Source organism: Aotus nancymaae, unplaced genomic scaffold (genome assembly GCF_030222135.1).
Source record: "Aotus nancymaae isolate 86718 unplaced genomic scaffold, 86718_ANA_hifiasm-v0.15.2.pri h1tg000007l, whole genome shotgun sequence".
NCBI classification, from domain to species: domain Eukaryota; kingdom Metazoa; phylum Chordata; class Mammalia; order Primates; family Aotidae; genus Aotus; species Aotus nancymaae.
This window is the reverse complement of record NW_026988418.1, coordinates 14237696-14259653: the sequence shown is the minus strand read 5'-3', so window position 1 is coordinate 14259653 and position 21958 is coordinate 14237696. Positions and strand designations below refer to the sequence as shown.

Below are 21958 nucleotides of genomic sequence, written 5' to 3'. Positions count from 1 at the left end.
CATGACCTGGATGTGGGACCTGGAATGAAAGGAGATCATTTTGGAGCTTTAAAATGTAAATGCCCCACTGGATTTCAGACTTGAATGGGCCCTGTAACTCCTTTGTTTTGGCCAATTTCTCCCATTTGGAATGGCAGTGTTTACCTAATACCTGTACTGCCATTGTATGTAGGAAGTAACCAGCTTGCTTTTGGTTTTACAGGCTCATAGGTGGAAGGGACTTGCCTTGTCTCAGATGAGACTTTGGACTGTGGACTTTTGGGTTAATGTTCAAATGAGTTACGACTTAGGGGACTGTTGGGAAGGCATGATAGGTTTTGAAATGTGAGGACATGAGATTTGAAGGGGCCAGGGGCGGAATGATACGGTTTGGCTGTGTCCCTACCCAAATCTCCACTTAAATTGTATCTCCCAGAATTGCCACATGTTGTGGGAGGGACTCAGGGGGAAGTAATTGAATCATAGGTGCCAGTCTTTCATGTGCTATTCTTGTGATAGTGAATAAGTCTCATGAGATCTGATGGGTTTATGAGGAGTTTCTGCTTTTGCGTCCTCATTTTTCTCTCACTGCCACCATGTAAGAAGTATCTTTCACTTCCTGCTGTGATTCTGAGGCCTCCCCAGCCATGTAGAACTGTAAGTCCAATTAAACCTCTTTTTATTCCCAGTTTTGGATGTGTCTTTATCTGCAGCATGAAAACAAACTAATACATATGCTCAACCCTAAAAAATGCAGATAAGAAAGTAAACTGAGAAAAACAATCGGGACAGATTGAAAACAAAAGAACCAAGATAGTAATCCAAGAACCAAGATAGTAAACTTACAGTAAACTACTGCCATATTAGTAATTACATTAAAGGTAAATAGGGTAAATAGTAATCAAAAGGTAGAGACTGTCAGGTTGGATGAAAATTAAATATTGATCTGTATTGTTTAAAAGAGAAGCATCTGGAATACAAAGATGCTTCTCTAGGTTGTAAATAAAAGGATGGACAAACAACATATCTGTAGAAACCTATCATAACAAAGCTGCTGTGATTAATGAATATTAGACTTAGACTTAAAGATAAGGAGTATTACTAGAAATAAAGAAGTTTTGGCCCACAATTTTTCTGTCTAACTCTAGTTATGTGGCCTTCTTTAGTTTTCTCATTGTAAAATTGGGCTATTATGTTTGGTGCTTTACTTGTGTTATTATTAATCCTTGTAGCAGCCTTGCAAGATTATTGTTATTCCCATTGTATGAGTGAGAATACTGACGCTCAGAGAGGTTAATAACTAAAGTCACAGGGCTAGTTAAATGGTAAATCTTGCATTTGAAGCTAGTTGTGCTTTGAATCAGAGTGTTTTTTCACTACACATTGTTTCCTGCCAATATTACCTTCCTGAATAGTACTGTACCCTAAGCTTTGCTTCTGTATAAACACACCTACTTGGAAGACCTCTCCTGAGGTCACCTACTTAGCTCATTATGCCCTTTTGGAATCCATTCTTCTTTAAAATAAAAGAACCATGATGTATTAAAATGTTATTAATAGGCTGTAATTGAGAATTTCTTGTGTTGGCATTGTGATTTTACCACTTATCACTACATTTCAAAGATACCTCTCTCTTGAAATGCTTTGTTAACTATAGCCCCAGATTCCCCTAAATAAATGTTAATTTGCTGGCATTTTGGTTAAGCTAAATGAAAAAAATGAGTGGCATAGATCATTGGAGTCTACTTGGAAAAAAGAAGGTATTTGCATCTTAGTGCTTATTGTTAATTCTTTATGCAATAAATTGCCAAATATATGTTGTTTGTTTCTTAAGAGTTGTAGATTGTAAATTGCTGATAATTTGTATAGCATTACATCATATTTATAGCTTCTGGTAAGACAGAATACTTGTAAATTATAGTTTATAATAATTATAAAAAAGCTAAGTGTGGTTTGTGTTCACTTAAAGAACCTTATAAATCTTTAGATGTACTTTGTTACCTGAATAATTGTGAATCATGAGGGCAGGAGCCAAATCTTTTACCCACTGTATTTCCAGACCCTAGCACTATGCTTGATACGTGATAGACATTCAATAAATATTTTTGGCGGTTTTATTATTTTTTCCAGCTTTTGTTTTCTGAAAGTCTTGTGTGAAAACTAGTATGTAATGAAATTCCCAAGATGTGTTAAATGTTTGCTCCCTCTTGTGGATAGAAAATATAAGCTCTTATAATGAATCTGTTCTCTAGTTTTTGTTACCAAAAGATATACTATAAACAGTGTGTAAAATTTACTGAAATTTTTCTCTTTTTGAAGGGATCTGAATACAATTTTATCAGCCAAAGATCTTTTAGTTCACATATATTCATAACACATGCATAATTCTTGTTCAAGTATCATTTTATAAAACTATCCAGGATAACATTTATATACTAGTACTCAGTTTAGAACTTAAATAGCACTGTTTTTGGAGCCCACTCCTTCTGCTTTCTTTCTTTTTTTATTATTATTTTTTGAGACAGAGTTTCGCTCTTGCCCGGAGTGCAATGGCGCGATTTTGGCTCACTGCAATCTCCGCCTCCTGGGTTCATGTGATTCTCCTGCCTCAGCCTCCTAAGCAGCTGGGATTACAGTCATGCGCCACCACGCCCGGCTAACTTTTTGGGTTTTTAGTAGAGATGGGGTGTCTCCATGTTGGCCAGGCTGGTCTCGAACTCCTGACCTCAGCTGATCCACCCACTTTGGCCTCCCAAAGTGCTGTGATTACAGACATGAGCCACCGCACCTGGTCTGCTTTCATATGTATAAATTGTATGAATGATGAAAAGAACTTTCTGTTTTAATTCTGTTAGTAAAGCTCTATTAAATATTGTTGGATATCCTTTGACAGTATTATTGAACAATTATTTCCTAATAATAATGTCAAGCATTTTTTGTTTTGATTTAAAAAAGAATCATTCTGCTACCCTTCCCAGTTTTTGTTTTTGTTTTTTTTTTTTTTTTGAGACAGAGTCTTGCTCTGTCACCCAGGCTAGGGTGCAGTGAGCTCAAGTGATCCTCCCATCTCTGCCTCCCGTGCAGCTGGGACCACAGATGCATACCACCACGCCTGGCTATTTCTTTGTATGTTTAATAGAGATGGTGTTTCATCATGTTGGCCAGGCTGGTCTTGAACTCCTGAGCTTGGCTTGGCCTCCCAAAGTGCTGGGATTACAGGCGTGTGCCACTGCGCCTAGCCAGCCTTCCCCAGTTTTTAAATACAGAACACCTGTTTTCTTTCAAGCATGATACTTTTATTCTAAGGAATTAGTGCCACTGAGACTAAAAGCAGCTGGGCTTTGGAAATGCTTTGACAGGTAGAATAAATCTTTTAAACAAAGGTATAGATTCTTGACATTCTTTTCTCCGTATACTCAGAGTCTTTTATATTATTTCCTTAAACCTTCATTTTTCTGTTATTAATAGTAAAAGTTGACTTTCATTTTGAGACCACTTTTAAAATAGAACCAATATTTTTGCCATTTCAGAAAAATTATACTCTATGTGTCAAAGACAGATAGCATGCAGTAAAAGTGTGCTATAGCATGGATGTTGGACTCTTAAGTAGGGCTCACTTCTTTGAAACCAGTCTAGCTATGAACATGATCCAGATCCTCACCTCAGCAAAATCACAGTTTGTTATTAACTAAAGCAAATGAAAACCCTAAACTTTATGAAGGCATAATACTCATAGCAAAGAACACAGATCCTAAGAGTATAGTTTGAACTTGCACAATATGAACGCATCCATATAAACAACACTTTGGTTAAGAGAACAGAATATATAATAAGAGTAGGAAAAAAAAAGGAGATTAGGGCACATAGAGACACAGGGAAGAACAACATGAAGACACAGGGAGAAGACAGCCATCTACAAGCCAAGGAGAGAGGCCTCAGAGGACACCCAAACTGCTGATACTTTGATCTTGGATTTATAGTCTCAAAATTGTGAGAAAATAAATTTATGTTGTTTAAACAAACAAAAAGAAAAAAAAGCAGACTATAATTAGAGTTCCAGAAGCCTTCTTCTTTCATTCAATTACCCCTCACCCTTCAGGGTAACCTAGTACATTGACTTCTAACATTACATATGTATTAGTTTTGTCAGTTTAAAAACTTTGTGTGTATGAAACCACACAGCTTTTATTTTATTTTATTTTATTTTATGTATTAATTTTTAATTTTTTAATTTTTTTGGAGACAGGGCCTCGCTCTGCTGTTCAGGCTGGAGTGCAGTGGCACCATCTTGGCTTAGGATGCAGGCTCAGCCTTCTAAGTAGCTGGGATTATAGGTGCGTGCTACCACACCGGCTAATGTTTTGTAATTTTAGTAGAAATGGGGTTTTATCATGTTGGCCAGGCTGGTCTCGAATTCCTAACCTGAAGTGATCCACCTGCCTTGGCCTCCCAAAGTACTGGGATTACAGGTGTGAGCCTCCACACTTGGCCCCCATGCAGTAAGCTTTAAAAAAGAATTCTGGTAAAATATACATAACATAAAATCTACTGTTTTAGTAATTTTAAGCGTACAGTTCAGTGGTATTAAGTACCCTCACATTGTTATGTAGCATCACCACCACTCATTTCTAGAACTTTTTCATCTTCCCAAACTCTACTGATGAAACGTTAACTCTCCATTCCCCTTTCTGCTTCTAAACATTAACTCCCTGTTCTCCTTTCTGCTTCTGTGACTTTGAGTACTTATAGACGTGGTATTATACAATGCTTGTCCTTTTATGTCTGGCTTATTTCACTTAACTTAATATTTTTAAGGTATATCCATTTTATAGCATATGTCAGAATTTCTTGCCTTTTTAAGGAGCAATAATAAATATTCTGTTGCATGAACATACTACATTTTATTCATTTATGGATGGACTTTTGAGTGTTTTATACATTTTGGCTATTGTCAGCAGTGGTACTATGAACATGGGTGTATAAACGTGTTTTGAGTCCTTGCTTCCTTAAAAGTCTTTTGGGCATATGACCACAAGTACAAGGGATCATATGGTGATTTTTCCCTTGTATTTTAAGTTGACATGTAATAATTGTATATACTAGAGAAAAAAATAATAATTGTATATACTTATGGGATACAAAGTGATCTTTTCATAAGAATATGCAATGTGTAGTGATCAAATCAGGGTAATTAGCATATCCATCACCTTAAACTTTTTTTTTTTCTTCTTGTTGGGAACGTTTAAAGTCTACTCTTTTAGCTTTTTGATAATATACAATAAATTATAGTTAACCATGTCACCTAAAGTGCTGTAGAACACCAGAACTCATTCCTCCTATCTAGCTGTAATTTTGTATCTGTTAACCAGGTTCTCCCCATTTTCCCCTCCTCACTGCCCATCCCAGTCTCTAATATCTACAATTCTGTACTCTAATTTCATGAGCTCAGAATTCTTTTTAGCTGCTACATATGACTGAGAGCATGTATTTATCTTTCTGTGCATTATTTAGTTTAATATACTATCCTCCAGGCTTATCCATGTTGCTGCAAGTGTTAGGATTTTATTCTTTTTCTTTGTAGATTTTTTAAAAATTTTAAAGTTTAGAGACAGTGTCTTGCTGTTGTCCAGACTGGAGTGCAGTGGTATGATCATAGGTCTCAGTAATGTTAAACTCTGGGGCTTAAGCTATCCTCCCTCCTTGGTCTCCCAAGTAACTAGGACTACAAGCATGTGCCACCATACCTGGCTAACTTGTTTTACTTTTTGTAGAGATGAGGTCTTGCTATGTTACCCAGGCGGGTCTTCAACTCTTGGCCTTAAGTGATCCTCCTGCCTCAGTCTCCCAAATCACTGGGATTACATTACATGTATGAGACACACTATACCTGGCCCTATTTCATTCTTTTTCATGGAGGAATAGTATTCCATTGTGTGTATAAATCACATTTTTCTTAATCTATTTGCCTGTTGATGGACATTTAGGCTGACTCCGTGTCTGGGCTATTATGAATAGTGCTGCGGTAAACATGGGAATGCAGGTATCCTTTTGATGTTGATTTCCTTTCTTTTGGATAAATTGTTGGATCATATAGTACTATTTTTAGTTTTTTGAGAAAGCGCCACACTCTTCTTTATAATGACTATACTAATTTATATTCCAACCAACAGTGTATAGGTTCCCTTTTCTTTGCATCCTTGTCAGCATTTGTTGTTTTTTGCCTTTGATAATAGCCATTTTAACTGGGGCGAAATGATATTTGTTGGCCATTTTTATGTGTTCTTTTGAGAAATGTCTGTTCAGATCCTTTGCCTACTTTTTAGTAGTGCGATTATTTATTTGTTTTGCTGCTGAGCTGTTTGAATTCCTTGTATATTCTGGTTGTTAGTTCTTTGTTAGTCAAATGGTTTGTAAATAGTTTCCTATCTACAGGTTGTCTCTTCACTGTGTTGATTGTTTCTTTTGCCCTGGACAAGTTTAGTTTAGTGCAGTCCCATTTGTTTTTGTTGTCTCTGTTTTTGTCCTGACATGTTTTCCGTTTTTTTTTTTTCCAGCAGTTTTATAGCGTTGAGTCTTATATTTAAGTCTTTAATCCATTTTGAGTTAATTTATATATATAGTGATAGGTAGGGGTTTAGTTTCATTCCTCTGCATATGCCTATCCATTTTTCTCAGCACCATTTATTGAAGAGACTCTTGTCTTCACAATGTGTATTCTTAGCACTTTTGCTGAATATCAGTTGGCCACAAATATGTGGATTTAATAATATTTTTAATTTTGGGGCTCTCTGTTCTCTTGGCCTATGTGTCTGTTTGTTTGTTTGTTTGTTTGTTTGTTTTTTGAGACGGTGTTTGATACTTGTCACCCAGGCTGGAGTGCAATGGCGCAATCTCGACTCACTGCAACCTCTGCCTCCCAGGTTCAAGTAATTCACCTGCTTCAGCCTCCCGAGTAGCTGGGATTACAGGCGCCCACCACCACACCTGGCTAATTTTTGTATTTTTTGTAGAGACAGGGTTTCACCATGTTGGCCACGCTGGTCTTGAACTCCTGCACTCAGTTGATCTGCCTGCCTCAGCCTCCCAAGTGTGAGCCACAGTGTTTTGGTTACAATAGCTCTGCTGTATATTTTGAGGTCGGCTTTGTTCTTTTTGCTGATTATTGCTTTGGGTATTAAGCGTCTTTTGTGCTTCTGTATGAATTTTAGGATTGCTTTTTCTATTTCTGTAAAGAATGTCCTTGGCATTTTATAGAGATTATGCTGTATCTATAGATTGCTTTGGGTAGTATGGTCATTTTAGCAATATTAATTCTTCTAATTAATGAGTACAGGATACCTTTGTTTGTGTTTTTTCAATCTCTTTCATTAGTGTCTTAATTTTCATTGCAGAGGTCTTTTACCACCTTGGTTAAATTGATTCCTAGGTTCGTTTTTTATTTAAATAGCTATTATAAATTGGATTGGTTTCTTTATTTGTTTTTTCAAATTGTTCCTTTTGATGTATAAAAGTACTAGCGATTTTTGTTTGTTTATTTTATATCTTGCAACTTCACTGAGTTTATCAATTCTAAGAGTTTTTTGGTGAAGTGTTAGGTTTTTCTAGATGTAAGATCATGTCATCTGCAAACAAGAATGATTTGACCTCTTCCTTTCCAATTTGGATGCCTTTTACTTGTTTCTCTTGTCTGATTGCTATAGCTAAGACTTCTAGCAATACGTTGAATAACAATGGTGAAAGTGGGCATCTTTGACATGTTCCAGATATTAGAGGAAAGTGTTTCAGTTTCTCCCCATTTGGTATGATGCTAGCTGTGGGTCTGTCATATATAACTTTTATTACATTGAGATATGTTTCTTCTGTACTCAGTTGGGAGTTTTTTTAAAAATCAGAAATGGATGTTTAATTTTATTGAATGCTGTTTCAGTGTCTATTTCTTTTATTAAAAAAAATTTTTTTTTTTTGAGTTGGAGTCTCTCTCTGTTGCCAGGCTGGAATGCAGTGGCCTGATCTTGGCTCACTGCAACCTCCACCTCCTGGGTTCAAGCAATTCTCCTGCATCAGCCTCCTGAGTAACTGGGACTACAGTCATGCTAATACAGCTAATTTTTGTATTTTTGGTAGAGGTGGAGTTTCATCATGTTGGCCAGGATGGTCTCACTTTCTTACCTTGTGATCCGCCCACCTCTGCCTCCCAAGTGTTGGGATTACAGGTGTGAGCCACTGCACTGGCCTTCGGTGTCTATTTAAATGATAATATGATTCTGGTTCTTGATTTTGTTAATATGATGTACTGTATTTATTGATTTGTGCATGTTGACCCATCTTTGCATTCCCGGCATGAATCCCCCTTATGATGAGTGATCTTTTTAATGTGCCATTGATTTCAGTTTGCTAGTATTTTGTTGAGGATTTTCAAATCTATGTTCATCAGGGTTATCAACCTGTAGTTTTCTTATTTTGTTGTATTCTCGTCTGGTTTTGGTATCAGGGTAATGCTGTCTCATAGAAGGAATAGGGAAGAATTCCCTTCTTTTCAATTTTTTGAATATTTGAGAAGAATTGGTGTTTTTCTTAAGTGTTTTGTAGAATTCAGCAGTGAAGCCATCTGGTCCTGGGCTTCCCTTTTTTGAGAATTTTTGTTTGTTTTTTTGTTTTTTAAAGATACAAGGTCTTACCCTGTCACCCAGGCTGAAATGCAGTGGTATTATCATAGCTCACTGCAGCCTCAAACTCCTAGAGTCAGGGGATCTTCCTGCCTCAGCCTCCCAAGTAGATAGGACTACAGGTTTGCACCTCCTTGCCTGGCTAAATTTTTTTGGTATATTTTTTGTAGTGATGGTTTATTCTATGTTGCCTAGGCTGGTCACAAACTCCTGGATTCAAGCTTCCTTCCACCTCAGCCTCCCAAAGCATTGAGATTATAGGTGTGAGTTACTGCACTTAGCTTTAGGAGACTTTATTACTGATTTAATCTTATTGCTCCTTATGGGTCTGTTAGGTTTTCTATTTCTTCATGCTTCAATGTTGATAGTTATCTGTATCTAGAAATTTATCCATTTACTCTAGGTTTTTCAATTTGTTAGTATATAACTATTCATAATAGCCTGCAATGATCTTTTGTGTTTCTTTGGTATCAGTTATGATGACTTCATTTTCATTTCTGAATTTTTTTTTGTTAGTCTTATGAGCAGTTTATTGATCTTTTTTATCTTTTCAAAAAACCAACTTTTGTTGATCTTTTGTCTTTTATTGTTTTTTGAGACTGAGTCTCGCACTGTCACCTGGGCTGGAGTGCAGTGGCGCAATCTTTGCTCACTGCAACCTCCACCTCCCAGGTTCATGCGATTCTTCTGCTTCAGCCTCCTGAGTAGCTGGGATTACAGGTGCATACCACTACACCCGGCTAATTTTTTGTATTTTTAGTAGAGATGGGGTTTCACTATGTTGGCCAGGCTGGTCTTGAACTCCTGACCTCATGATCTGCCCACCTCACCCTCCGAACTTGCTGGGATTACAGACATGAGTGACTGAGCCCGGTCCTTTTTTTTTTTTTTTTTAAACTCACTGTTTTGTTAACTTCTCTCATCTTTATTATTTCTTTCCTGTTGCTAATTTTGAGTTTGGTTTGTTCTTGCTTTTCAGGTTCCTTGAGATGCATTGTTAGGTACTTTGTTTGAAATCACTCCACTCTTTAATGTAGGGATATATTGTTATAGCTTTTCCTCTTAGCACTGCTTTTGCTGTATTCCATAGATCTTGATAATTTCCATTTTAATTTATTTCAAGAAGTTTTTTATTTTTTCCTTAATTCCTTTATGGAACCAGTGGTTATTCAGGAATATGTTGTTTATGTTTTTATTTTTTGAGACATGGTCTTACTCTGTCACCCAGGCTGGAGTACAGTGGTGTGATTATAGCTCACTGTAATCTTGAACTCTTGGACTCAAGTGATCCTCCTACTTCAGTCTCCTGAGTAGCTAGGACTACAGGTGAGTGCCACCATGCCCAGCTATTTTTTTTACTATTTATAGAGATGGCATCTTCTATGTTGTCTTGGTGATCTTAAACTCTTAGGCTCTGGCTCAAACTGTCTTCCTGCCTTGGCCTCTCAAAGTGCTGGGATTTTAGGCACGAGGCACCGTGCCTGGCTGATGTTGTTTTAATTTCCATGGATTTTTTAGTTTCCAAAGTTCCTCTTGTTATTGGTTTCTAGCTGTATTTTATTATTTTCTGAGAATATACTTGATATTATTTTGATTTAAAAACATTTGTTGAGACTTGTTTTGTGGCCTAATATGTGGTCTGTCCTAGAGAATATTCCATGTGCTGATGAGAAGAATGTGTATTCTGCAGCTGATGGATGAATTGGTCTGTAAATGCCTGTTAGATCTATTTTGTCTGTAATGGAGATGAAATTCTTTGTTAATTTTCTGTCTAGATGACTTGCCAAGAGTGGAGTGTTGAAATCTCCAACTACTGTTGATTAGAATCTATCTCTCTTTTTAGATCTAATAGTATTTGTTTCATATATCTGGGTTCTCTGGTGTTGGGTGAATATATATTTAGAATTGTTATATCCTCTTGTGGAATTAATCACTTTATCATTATACAGTGACTTTTTTTTGTCTTGTTTTACTGTTTATGAGTTGAAGTTTGTTTTATCTTATGTAAGTATAGTGACTCCTGCTTGCTTTTGATTTCCATTTGCATGGAATATCTTTTTCTATCACTTCTCTTTCAGTCTGTATGTGTCTTTACAGGTAAATTGAGTTTATTGCAGGTAAAATGTGTCTTTACAGGTAAAATGAGTTTAATGATAGTTGTATCATTTTTTTTTCCATCTGTCAGTCAGTGTGTATCTGGGTAATTTAATCCATTTATAGTCAAGGTTATTATTTATAGGTGAGGACTTACTCCTGTCAGTTTGTTAATTTTTTTCTCATTTTTTTATCTTTTGTTCCTTTCTTTCTTTGTTTAACTTTGCAGTTTGGTTGTTTTCTTTTTTCTTTTTCTTTTTGAGATGGAGTTTCGCTCTTGTTGCCCAGGCTGGAGTGTGATGGCGTGATCTCAGCTTACTGCAACCTCTGTCTCCTGGGTTCAAGTGATTCTCCTGCCTCAGCCCCCCAAGTAGCTGGGATTACAGATGTGTACCACCACATCAGGCTAATTTTGTGTTTTTAGTAGAGACAGGGTTTCACTATGTTGGTCAGGCTGGTCTCGAACTCCTGACCTCAGATCCATCTGCCCCGGCCTCTCAAAGTGCTGGGATTACAAGTGTGAGCTACCACATGCGGCCTCTTTTTTTATTTTTTTTTAAGACAGGTTCTGTCTCTGTTGCCCAGGTTGGAGTGCAATGGTGTGTGATCTTGGCTCACTGCAACCTCCATCTCCCGGCTTCTAAGCAATTCTCCTATCTCAGCCTCATAAGTAGCTAGGATTACAGGTGCGTGCCACCATGCCTGGCTAATTTGTATTTTTGGTAGAGATGGGGTTTCACCATGTTAGCCAGGCTGGTCTCGAATGCCTGAGCTCAAGAGATCCACCTGCCTCAGTCTCCCAAAGTGCTGGGATTACAGGCGCCATTTGGTGACTTTCTGTAGTGGTTACATTTGAGCCCTTTTCTTTTCTCATCTGTGTGTTTGCTTTCTACCAATGGGTTTTATCCTTTTTTTTTTTTTTTTTTAAAGACAAGGTCTTTGCTTTGTTTCCCAGGCTGGAGTACAGTGTTGTAATCTTGGCTTACTGCACCTGGCTCAGGTGATCCTTCCACCTTAGCCTCCTGAGTAGCTAGGACTACAGTCATGCACCACCATGCCTGGCTAATTGTTACATTTTTAGTAGAGATGGGATTTCACCATGTTACCCAGGCTGGTCTCGAACTCCTGGCTTCAAGCAATCTGCCCTCCTTAGCTTCACAAAGTGCTGGGATTACAGGCATGAGCCACCACACCTGGCCACTTTAATGTGGTTTCATGATGATAGATATTATTCTTTCACTTCTAGATGTAGCACCTCCTTAAACATTTCTTGTAGGGCTGGTCTTGTTATGAATTCCCTCAGTGGTGACAGAGGTAGGGAATGTCAAGCTGATTTTCAGACCCTTTGATGGTGCATGTGGCCACTGACAGTGGGTTGTCGGGTTGGGCAGGCCAGTCCATAGGCTTTAGGATGGCATCTGGGGGTGTTGGCCACTACAGGTGGGGCGGGTCGGTCCCTAGGCCCTGGGGTAGCTCACTCAGGCCCTGGTGGCTTTGGGCAGGGTGGGCCAACCTAAGGCCCCTGGATAGTGTATACCTCATATGATAATTGTATGTTTGGTTTTTTTGAGGACACAGTGGGCTTTTGTCATAGATGTATTTTGTATTTTGTTACTGTATGCATTTACTTATTTCTTCTAGAGGTTTTTAAAGAATGTAGACTTTTCTTTAACCATTTGTCTGTGATAAAAGATAGCTATATTTCTTTCCAATCTTTATGGCTTTTTCTTTCTTTTTCTTACTTTATTGCATGTGCTAGGACCTCTAGTACAATGTTAAATAGAAATGGTAACAGCAAACATTCTTGCCTTTTTCTCAATCGTAGGGAGAAATATTCAGTCTTAAGTGTGGTGTTAGCTATAGGTTTCTCATAGATGTCCTTCAGCTGGTTAAAGAAATTGCCTTCCATTCTTAGTTTGCCAAGTGTTTTTATTATGAATATTAAATTTTTATTGAATATTCTTTTTTTTTGAAGTGGAGTCTTGGTCTGTCACCAGGCTGGAGTGCAGTGGTGCAATCTTGGTTCACTGCAACCTCCGTCTCCCAGGTTCAAGCGATTCTCCTGCTTCAGCCTCTGAGTAGCTGGGACTGCAGGCGTGTGCCACCATGCCCAGATGATTTTTTGTATTTTAGTAGACAGGGTTTCACAGCATTGGCCAGGATGGTCTTGATCTCCTGACCTTGTGATCCGCTCGCCTCAGCCTCCCAAAGTGCTGGGATTACAGGCATGAGCCACCGCACCCGGCCTGAATATTCTTTTTCTTCTAGTGAGATGGTAATATAGATTTTCTCCTTTGTTCAGTTAATATGGTAAATTACACTGATTTCTGAATGTTAAACCAACTTTGCATTGCTGGGAGCAACCTCAGTTGGTCATGAGTTGTTATCCTTTTTACAGAATCCTGGATTTGATTTGCTAATATTTTGTTAAGGATTTTTTGCATCTATGTTCATGAGGAAAATTGACCTGGATTTAGAGGAAGCTTGGATTCATCTGCCATATATCAGTATTGTGAGCCAGGCAGTAAGGGACAATGTCTGTCAGCTGCAGTAGTACTTGGTGCTGTACCTATACATTTTGGGAGAGTAATGCCTGCTGTTTTTCTTCTACCTTCCAAAGTAAATTTTCTTTTCTTTTTTGAGATGGAGTCTTGCTCTGTTGCCCAGGCTGGAGTCTGGTGACACGATCTTGGTTCACTGCAGTCTCTGCTCCCTGGGCTCAAGCGATTCTCCCGCCTCAACCTCCTGAGTAGCTGGGACTACAGGTGAGTACCACCATGCCCAGCTAACTTTTTGTATTTTTAGTAGAGATGGGGTTTCACCATATTGGCCAGGCTGGTCCTGAACTCCTGAACTCAGGTAGTCTACCTGTCTTGGCCTCCTAAAGTGTTGGGATTACAGGTATGAGGTACTGTGCCTGGCATGTACAAGTTTTCTTGTGGCCATTCCTGACCTCAAACCACTCAGGGAAGGAATTTTCAGAAATTTACTTTCAGCTTAGGTGAGGTGATATAGTATGAAACCAGCGATCTCATCTTTGTTATACATTTCTTTTTTCCCCACCCTTGTTCTAGAGATTACAATGTACATGGTTTACTTATCACAGTCTCTCTTAATTACTTTATACTACTTCATATATAATATAAAAACTTTATAAGAATATTTTTCTGTTTACCTCCTTGCAGCCTTTAATTTATTCTTTTCATATATTTTATTTGTACATATTATATAGCTCATAATTCTGTGATTTTTGCTTTAAAGAGTTAGTTGTCTTTTTAAAGAATATAAGAAATAATTAAAAATGTCTTACCTTTACTATTTCTGATACCCTTTGTGTAGATTAGAGGTTCCATCTAGTATTATTTCCCTTCAGCTGAAAACCTTTACTGTTTTTTATATGCAGATCTGTTGGTGAGAAATTCTCTCAGCTTTTGTTTATCTGGAAATTTCTTTGTTTTGATTTTTTCATTATGTGTATATTTTTCATTTAGGAGTTGTAGTCAGTGGTAAACCTGTCTGTTGGGCATTTAAAAACATTTTAGTAAAGAATATAAAACAAAATTATTAAGGAAATAACATTCCTGACACTTCATAATTTTATTATTATGCCTTTATTGATAAGTAAAAGTTTATTTTGTTCTTTATAATTAAAAAGTTTTGCTTTATGTGAAATTTACAATTAGTGAAATGTACTCTTTGTAAGTGGACAATTTTATGAGTTTTAATAATTATATAGGCAGGATGTGGTGGCTTACTCCTGTAATCCCAGCACTTTGGGAGGCCGAGGTAGGTGGATCACTTGAGGCCAGAAAGGTTTCTTCATGGTCTCAATCATTCTGCATTTCCTATGTGAAACCATAGATTACTTTTGCCTGTTGTTGGACTTCATGTAAATGAAGTCATACAGTGTGCAGTCTTTTGAGTATGGTTTATTTCTCTCAACTTAATGCCTTTAAGGTTCATCAGATAAATGTATTGTGAACATAATCTCCCAGTATGTGACTTACCTTTTTTACTTCACCTTAGATTTTGGTGATTTGTCTAAGGTCTTAACCCTGGGCTGGTCTTATTGTTTTGTAAAACTGTCAAAAACTATGTTTTTTTTTTTTTATGAGGCTTTTAACTTTTGACTAAGCTTTTTAGCTCTCTGACTCATAGATACATTGAATTTAGTAAATGTTGCTTGGGAAAAAAATCTGGCATTATGTTTGAGGCCGTCTGATTGCTGCAAAAATCTCTGCTGGTTTCTATTCTTATTTGTTGGTTCTGTTGATGCAAAACCTGTATTTTCAAGTTCTTGCTCGCAATTAAAAAGTCATTAGCAGAAGTCAGCTTATCTCTGAAATTCTCTCGATTTAGGAATCTTAAGCCATCCTGTTCTTGTTCCTCCTCTGAAGAAGCTTTTCTTAGCCTGAAAATAGATTATTGCAGTATGTTTTTCAGCTTTTCAATTTGTTCTCAGCGAGAGTTAGTCTTCTGCAAGCTACTATAGCTCATCTGGAAGCAGAACCTTTTGAATGTATTGATGGGAATACTTTTTAAAAATAGTTTGTGTTTTAAGTTTTGCTGTTTACCCAAGCCTAAGCCATCATCTTCCACTGTTCTTAGTTCTTCCTCTCCTTGTCTTTTTTGATAGCTGATTCTCTTATGGTGATAGATTTGGGACTTTGTAGTTATCATATGATTCATCTGGCAGAATCTTTCATTGCCAGTTATCTAGGACTTGGCTAATTCAAAATTAAAACTAGGTCTTGGTTCATTTCCCTTTATCTTTTAATTTCCTTTGATTTATCTGCTTTTTATTTCTCTCTCTCTTTTGCTTCTAATCCATGAATGCATAAGATAGATACTGCCTTTACTTACTTATTGACATTAATTCTATCCTCTGCTAATACTTGCTATTCTCAGCAGCATTTGATCATTAAAACTTCATTTCTGTGTTTCTCTATGTCTTCGAAGAGGAGTAATAGGCTTCCATTCTCTTTCCAATCTATGATTTGTTAGTGCTCCTCTCTTTTCATTTGTCAAGACCTCTGCAACCTGTCAGGGAGTATGTCATATGGGAAATTGTTATGCTCTGAAGAGTTTGAAGATCTTTGTTTCTATATTTAGAAAGATTCATTTTACATCAAGGCTCCTGAAGAATTGGGGCTCTAGAACTCTGAGAAAGGACCTTTCAACTTATCCATTAGGAAGAAGGGTAGTGTCACAAGAAAGAGGCATAATTATTATGAAATTGAGGAGTTTGTATGTGAAGATAAGTCCTAATGGTAATGCTTATGGTTAAAAGGCTAGGTTTTGGGATCAAGTAGCCTTGGGTTCCTTTCCTGTCTTTACTGCTTCTTAGCTGTGTGACTGAGTAATTTACTTAACCCTGTGTCATTTCCTCATATAGAAGATGGGGATAATAATAAGTTAAAGAATGCTATCAAGACTGAATACTAAGTATAAGAAATAGCATGGTGCCTGTCCTTCATTCTACCTTTCCTCCTCTCACCCGCTTTTGTTTGTTTTTGTCTGTCTTTCACGCACTAGACTTTCCTCAAATGTCTGGTGATCTTTTATTATCTATTCACATTTAAGAGTATGTACTGAAAAATTATTTAGAAGCTCAGAGGACATGGGCTGGCATTATCAAACAGAGGGCTGTATTATCTCTAAGGTAATTGTTTGATTTGCTTTTTTCTTTGGGAACATCCAGGTGTCAGTGTATGAACTTATTTTCAGCTTTAGGGAAAAAAAGGATTTTTAAAGGTTCCTGCTTGTCTACCAGTGTTCCAGAGTTGGATGGGAAGGTGAGAGGACTGTGGCTCTCACCTTTCAGAATGCTGATTTAGCCTTATTTTCAGTCCAACAGTTCACTCTTGTCTTCCTATGGGACTAGTTTCTGTGAGTATTTCAACATCTCTGAAGTACATACCTCTTTTTTTGTGAGGAGGTGAAGAGGAAGATTAGTTGCTTCACTGTGTGGAGATGGAGTTTGGGGAACTGGGAGGTTGCCTGTGAGTCTGAAATATTTATTTCAACATCTCTAAAGTACATACCTCTTATTTTGTGAGGACGTGAAGAGGAAGATTAGTTGCTTCACTGTGTGGAGATGGAATTTGGGGAACTGGGAGGTTGCCCCCGTCTTACCTTTGCCTCCTGAGGCACCTGGAATATACCATTCCTGAGCCTTTCTTCAGGGCACATCAGCTTATTTACCAGGCATCATCTCTGTAAACAGTTAGGTTTGATCTTCTAATTTTTTTTTTTTTTTGGAGATGGAGTTTTGCTCTTGATGCCCAAGCTGGAGTGCAATGGCGCAATCTCGGCTCACTGTAACCTTCCCCCGCTGGGTTCAAGTGATTCTCCTGCCTCAGCCTCCCTAGTATCTGGGATGACAGGCATGCGCCATCACACCCGGCTAATTTTGTATTTTTAGTAGAGATAGGGTTTCTCCATTTTGGTCAGGCTGGTCTCAAACTCCCGACTTCAGGTAATCCGCCCACTTCACCCTCCCAAAGTGCTGGGATTACAGGCATGAGCCACTGCACCCAGCTGATCTTCTACTCTTCTAAGTAGTTTACTATTTTTAACTGCATCATAACATGGTCCAGGGATATAGGTATCTTATTGCATGAAAGATGCAGTTTGTTTTTCAGTAACTTGTTCTTGTTTTTAGGTCATGAATAAGAAAAGTGGAAGAGGACAGAAGCATCTTCCTCTGTGAGCCTAAAACTAGAAGTCCAGATGTTTTAAAAACTTTGTGTCCAGATGTTTTAAAAACTTTGTGTGCAATGTGGAGAGCTGATCAGGGGAGTTCATAATTTAGGAAGACCAGTTAGGAAACTATTGGAGAAGGATAAGGAGAAACATGCTTGGTCTAGGCTGGTGAAAACAGAGATAGGAAGAAGGTAGGTGCATATATTGATAGTGATTTGTTTGGATCTAGGGAATGAGATGAAAGGAGAGGTCTAGGATAACCATTTGGACATTACTTTGATAGTGAGACAGAAGAAATATGGTAATTATAGCATATTGTCTTTTCTATTGCTTTTCAGTTATGTGGGAGGGATCAGAAATCTAAGTAAGAAGTTAAATAACCTTATGAGGCAAATAATAGAGTATATGTATAATTAAATGCACAGTGATTGATACAGTTACTCAGAAGAGAACAGAATAGACAGAACTGTGTTTTTCAGGAGCATAAGCATAAAGGCATAAAGTCTGTCATCTTATGGCTGTTCTATCTGTCACATTCTCAAAGTGAAATGTGCTAAGTAAATCAGGGTTTTTGTTTTGATGCACTAACTAGAATAGTTTTGGAAAAGCAATTTGCCAATGGGCTAAGCTTGAAGAAGAATTAAGAATCGATGGTAAACAGAGAGTAGCATTGATTTTATTCTAACTTATATTAAAAATGCTTCTTACTGGGTTATATAGTTTTGTATACTTATTTACATGCCTTTGGTATCATAAACCAAATTCCCTCTTTGGTGTGTTTGGTGAATGGAGAAGAAGATATAACTTTAAAACACTGCTAAAATTAAATCATAGCCGTTAATACCAGGTTCTGATATTTCTGTGAAAAGTGGCTTAAAAAATAAGAGAAGTTTGGCTGAGTCATCAGGAATCCATGGTCTGGTCCTTTCTTTGCAGACTAAAATATTTTATTTTTATCTGTTATCCATCAGTGATAATGTTCTGGGAAATTGATTCAGAGTAACAGATATACAGGAGACTGATCTGTTATGTGGACTATTAATTTACAAAGAGATAGACATTTTTATATTGACCATGAGACTTGTAATTATTATTCAGAGCATCTTCTTCTTGGTAGGATACCCGAAAAACCAATTTGGTTACCAAAACAGGGATTGGTGAGCATAGAAACAGAACGAATTACGTGTAGTGGTTTGGGGGATGGTTTACTCAGGCTATAGTAAGTCTAGAAGTTATTCCTGTTCTATTTCTAGTGTTTGGATATTCATCGATCAGTTCCATCAGTACTATTTTTAGTATCTTTACGATGTCTTTAGTCTTTTGGATAGTAATAGACAAATTCTTGCTTTCTCATTTTTTTCCCAATACAATGTATAGAGACTACTTTTGTTGGAAACTCACTTAAGACATATATTATTGTGATTATTTTAATTGATAATTATCTGCTATTACTGACAGTTTACTCTTGATGAAATTTGAGAACAACTCAAGTCTTTGTAAGACTGTGCTACAGATTCTCTTCCTTTTTTGATGTTAACATCTTGAAGAAATTAGCAAGGTATCTAACAGGTAGATTTAGCCCTTTGGTGTTGTGGCTTTAGATTCAGATTCTGGTTCTGCCACCAAGTAGCTGAGTAAAGTGCAGTTGCCACTTCCTTATTGCTAATACCTTCTCTTGCAAGGATGATGAGACAATTATGAATTAATGTGTCTAAAATGTCTGTGCAAAAGAAATGTTATTTGTATAGAATTGATTCATCCATTCATCCTTTTAGCAAGTATTAATTGAACAGTCTACTGTTTCTCAAGCAATTTGTTATGTATTGGGTTATAACACTGACCATGATAGTCATAATCCCTGCGCTCATGGCATGTATAGTCCAGTGGGGAATAGAGGCACATTAACAGGCAATTATAAAACTGTATGGTAAGTGCTGTAATAAGTGACAGAGCATTTTTATAAGTGTTTTTAGAGGTGCTTTAAAAAGATGCAGTACCAAAAAATATATATTTTTTTCTAGCTGAAGTTTTATTTAAAACGTAAAAGAAATGTTCCCCCAAAATGCTGGTGAACAAAGCAAAAGGATATGACACAGTGCTCTCTTCCTACGAGTTAGCCAGCCTATCCAAGTACAGGGTAATATACAGTACTTAATGCTGGAAGAATTTCACAGTAGTTTAGTGTTAAAGATTATCTGTGCCTAGATTATGAAGAGATTCTCAGTGTGTGATGATTAGTTCTGGGCATGAACAAGAGCCCCTGCTCCTTGGCCATAGCCACATCCCTTGGGCCCAAAGTTCTTTGCATAGCATCCTTTACAATAGATTTCACCTTCTTTTTCAGTCAGAGTTGTTGATTCAAGACTCTTCCCACACTTTGCACATCGGAAACAGTTTTTGTGCCAGGGCTTTCCAGCTCCAATGATCTTCTTGGCAGCATATACAGAATCCCCACATTTGGAACACTTCTCAGCACCTCCATATTTCTGAGAAAATTTAGAAGTGTTTGGATTTGTTGTAGGCCTGTGAGGCTGAACACTCTCTGGTTTGATGCCCAGCTTCTCACCACGGTCCATGTTAAGTGTGCCAGCGCCCTGGCCGTAACCGTAGCCTTTTGGCCCATACTTCTTTCCATAGCAGGATTTTCAGTAGATCTCTTCATCGTGAATTGCCACTGTTGTGCTATCTAAATTTTTCCTGCAAACCATGCAGAGAAAACAGCAGCAGGGGAAGCTCCTGCCATCACACTGCACCTCTTCTGCATGGTACACAGTCCTCCCGCAGGCCCCACACTTGTTTCCACCGCCCCAGACAGGCATTTTGAGTTAGAGGCGGGAGCACACACCTCAGGCGAAGCTAGTGAGGCTGGGCTGGAGGGAGGGTCCAGAGAGTCCGAGCCAAAATATATATTTTTTTTTGACAGAGTCTCACTCTGTTGCCCAGGCAATGGCGCCATCTTGGCTCACTGCAACCTCTGCCTCCAAGGTTCAAGCCCTTCTCGTGTTTAGCCTCCCGAGTAGCTGGGATTACAGACACATGCCACCACACTTGGTTAATTTTTATATTTTTTTTGGTAGAGATGGGGTTTCACCATGTTGGCCAAACTGATCTTGAACTCCTGACCTCAAGTGATCCGCCTGCCTCGGCCTCCCACAGTGCTGAGATTACAGGCATGAGCCACTGGGCCCAGCTAGGAAGAAGTTTTTCTCAAGAAAACAAGATACTAATAAAGGTGGCTGGAAGTAGTGGCTGACACCTGTAATCCCAGCACTTTGGGAGGCCGAGGTGGGTAGATCATTTGAGGTCAGGAGTTCCAGAACAGCCTAGCCAACATGGCGAAACCCCATCTCTCTTAAAAATACAAAAATTAGCTGGGTGTGGTGGCACGGCCTGTAATCCCAGCTGAGGCAGCAGAATCGCTTGAACTGGGGAGGCAGAGGTTTCAGTGAGCCAAGATCGCTCCATTGTATCCAGCCTGAGCGATAGAGTGAGACTCTGTCTCCAAATAAAGAATGAATGAATGAATGAGTGCATGCATGCAAAATTCAGTATAATGGTTACTATAGGAGAAAAAGGAAGGTGATTAGGAAATATTATTCAGATGGCTTAAAAGGTATTGATAATAGGTACTTTTTTTTTTTTTTTTTGAGACTGAGTCTCGCTCTGTTGCCAGACACTAGGCTGGAGTGCAGTGGCGCGATCTCGGCTCACTGCAACCTCTGCCTCCCGGGTTCAAGCAATTCTCCTGCCTCAGCCTCCTGAGTAGCTGGGACTACAGGCGCATTCCACCACGCCCAGCTAATTTTTGTATTTTTAGAGACGGGGTTTCATCATGTTGGCCAGGATGGTCTCGATCTCTTGACCTCGTGATCCACCCGCCTCGGCCTCCCAAAGTGCTGGGATTACAGGCCTGAGCCACCACGCCTGGCCTAATACGTACTTTTTTTAGTTGGGAGTAGTTGTATTCATTTCAGGAGGTATGTGGAAATGGGCAGTTTGTCTTTGTTCAAAACAGGGAAAAGTGAAATGTAAACATTATTATTTGGACCATTAGTAATATTTATAAGCAGGAGGAGCTCTACCCTTAGGATGGTAAACTCCCAAATAAAATCCACTAAGGAAATGTTTGCAAACTTAGTTTTGATGACATAGGTAGGAAATTCTCAGCACAAGTAAGTGTTACTGAGGGCTTATCTTAAACAGGATTTTAGAAAATTGTAATAAAGTATATACATAACATAAAATCTATCATTTTAATCATTTTAAAATGTATTGTTCTGTTGCATTAAGTACATTGATATTGCTTTGCAACCATTACCACCATTCATCTCCAGAACTTTTTCATCTTCCCAAATTGAAACTCCGTGCTAATTAAACATCAATTCCTTATTTCCCCACTCCCTGGTCCTGGCAGCCACCATTCTACTTTCTGTCTCTGAATTTGACTACTTCAGTACCTTATGTAAGTAGAATCATACAATATTTGTCCTTTTGTGTCTGGCGTATTTCATTAA

General features: G+C 38.1%; 1 protein-coding gene and 1 pseudogene across 1 annotated transcript in view; one reads left to right on the top strand and one right to left on the bottom strand.

Moving 5' to 3' along the window:
- The window catches only part of FAF1 (Fas associated factor 1), a 535243-nt gene that overhangs the window by 25815 nt on the left and 487470 nt on the right, over positions 1-21958 (top strand). The gene's annotated exons all lie outside the window — the stretch shown is intronic.
- LOC105704933 (cysteine and glycine-rich protein 2-like) lies at positions 19679-20135 on the bottom strand (annotated as a pseudogene).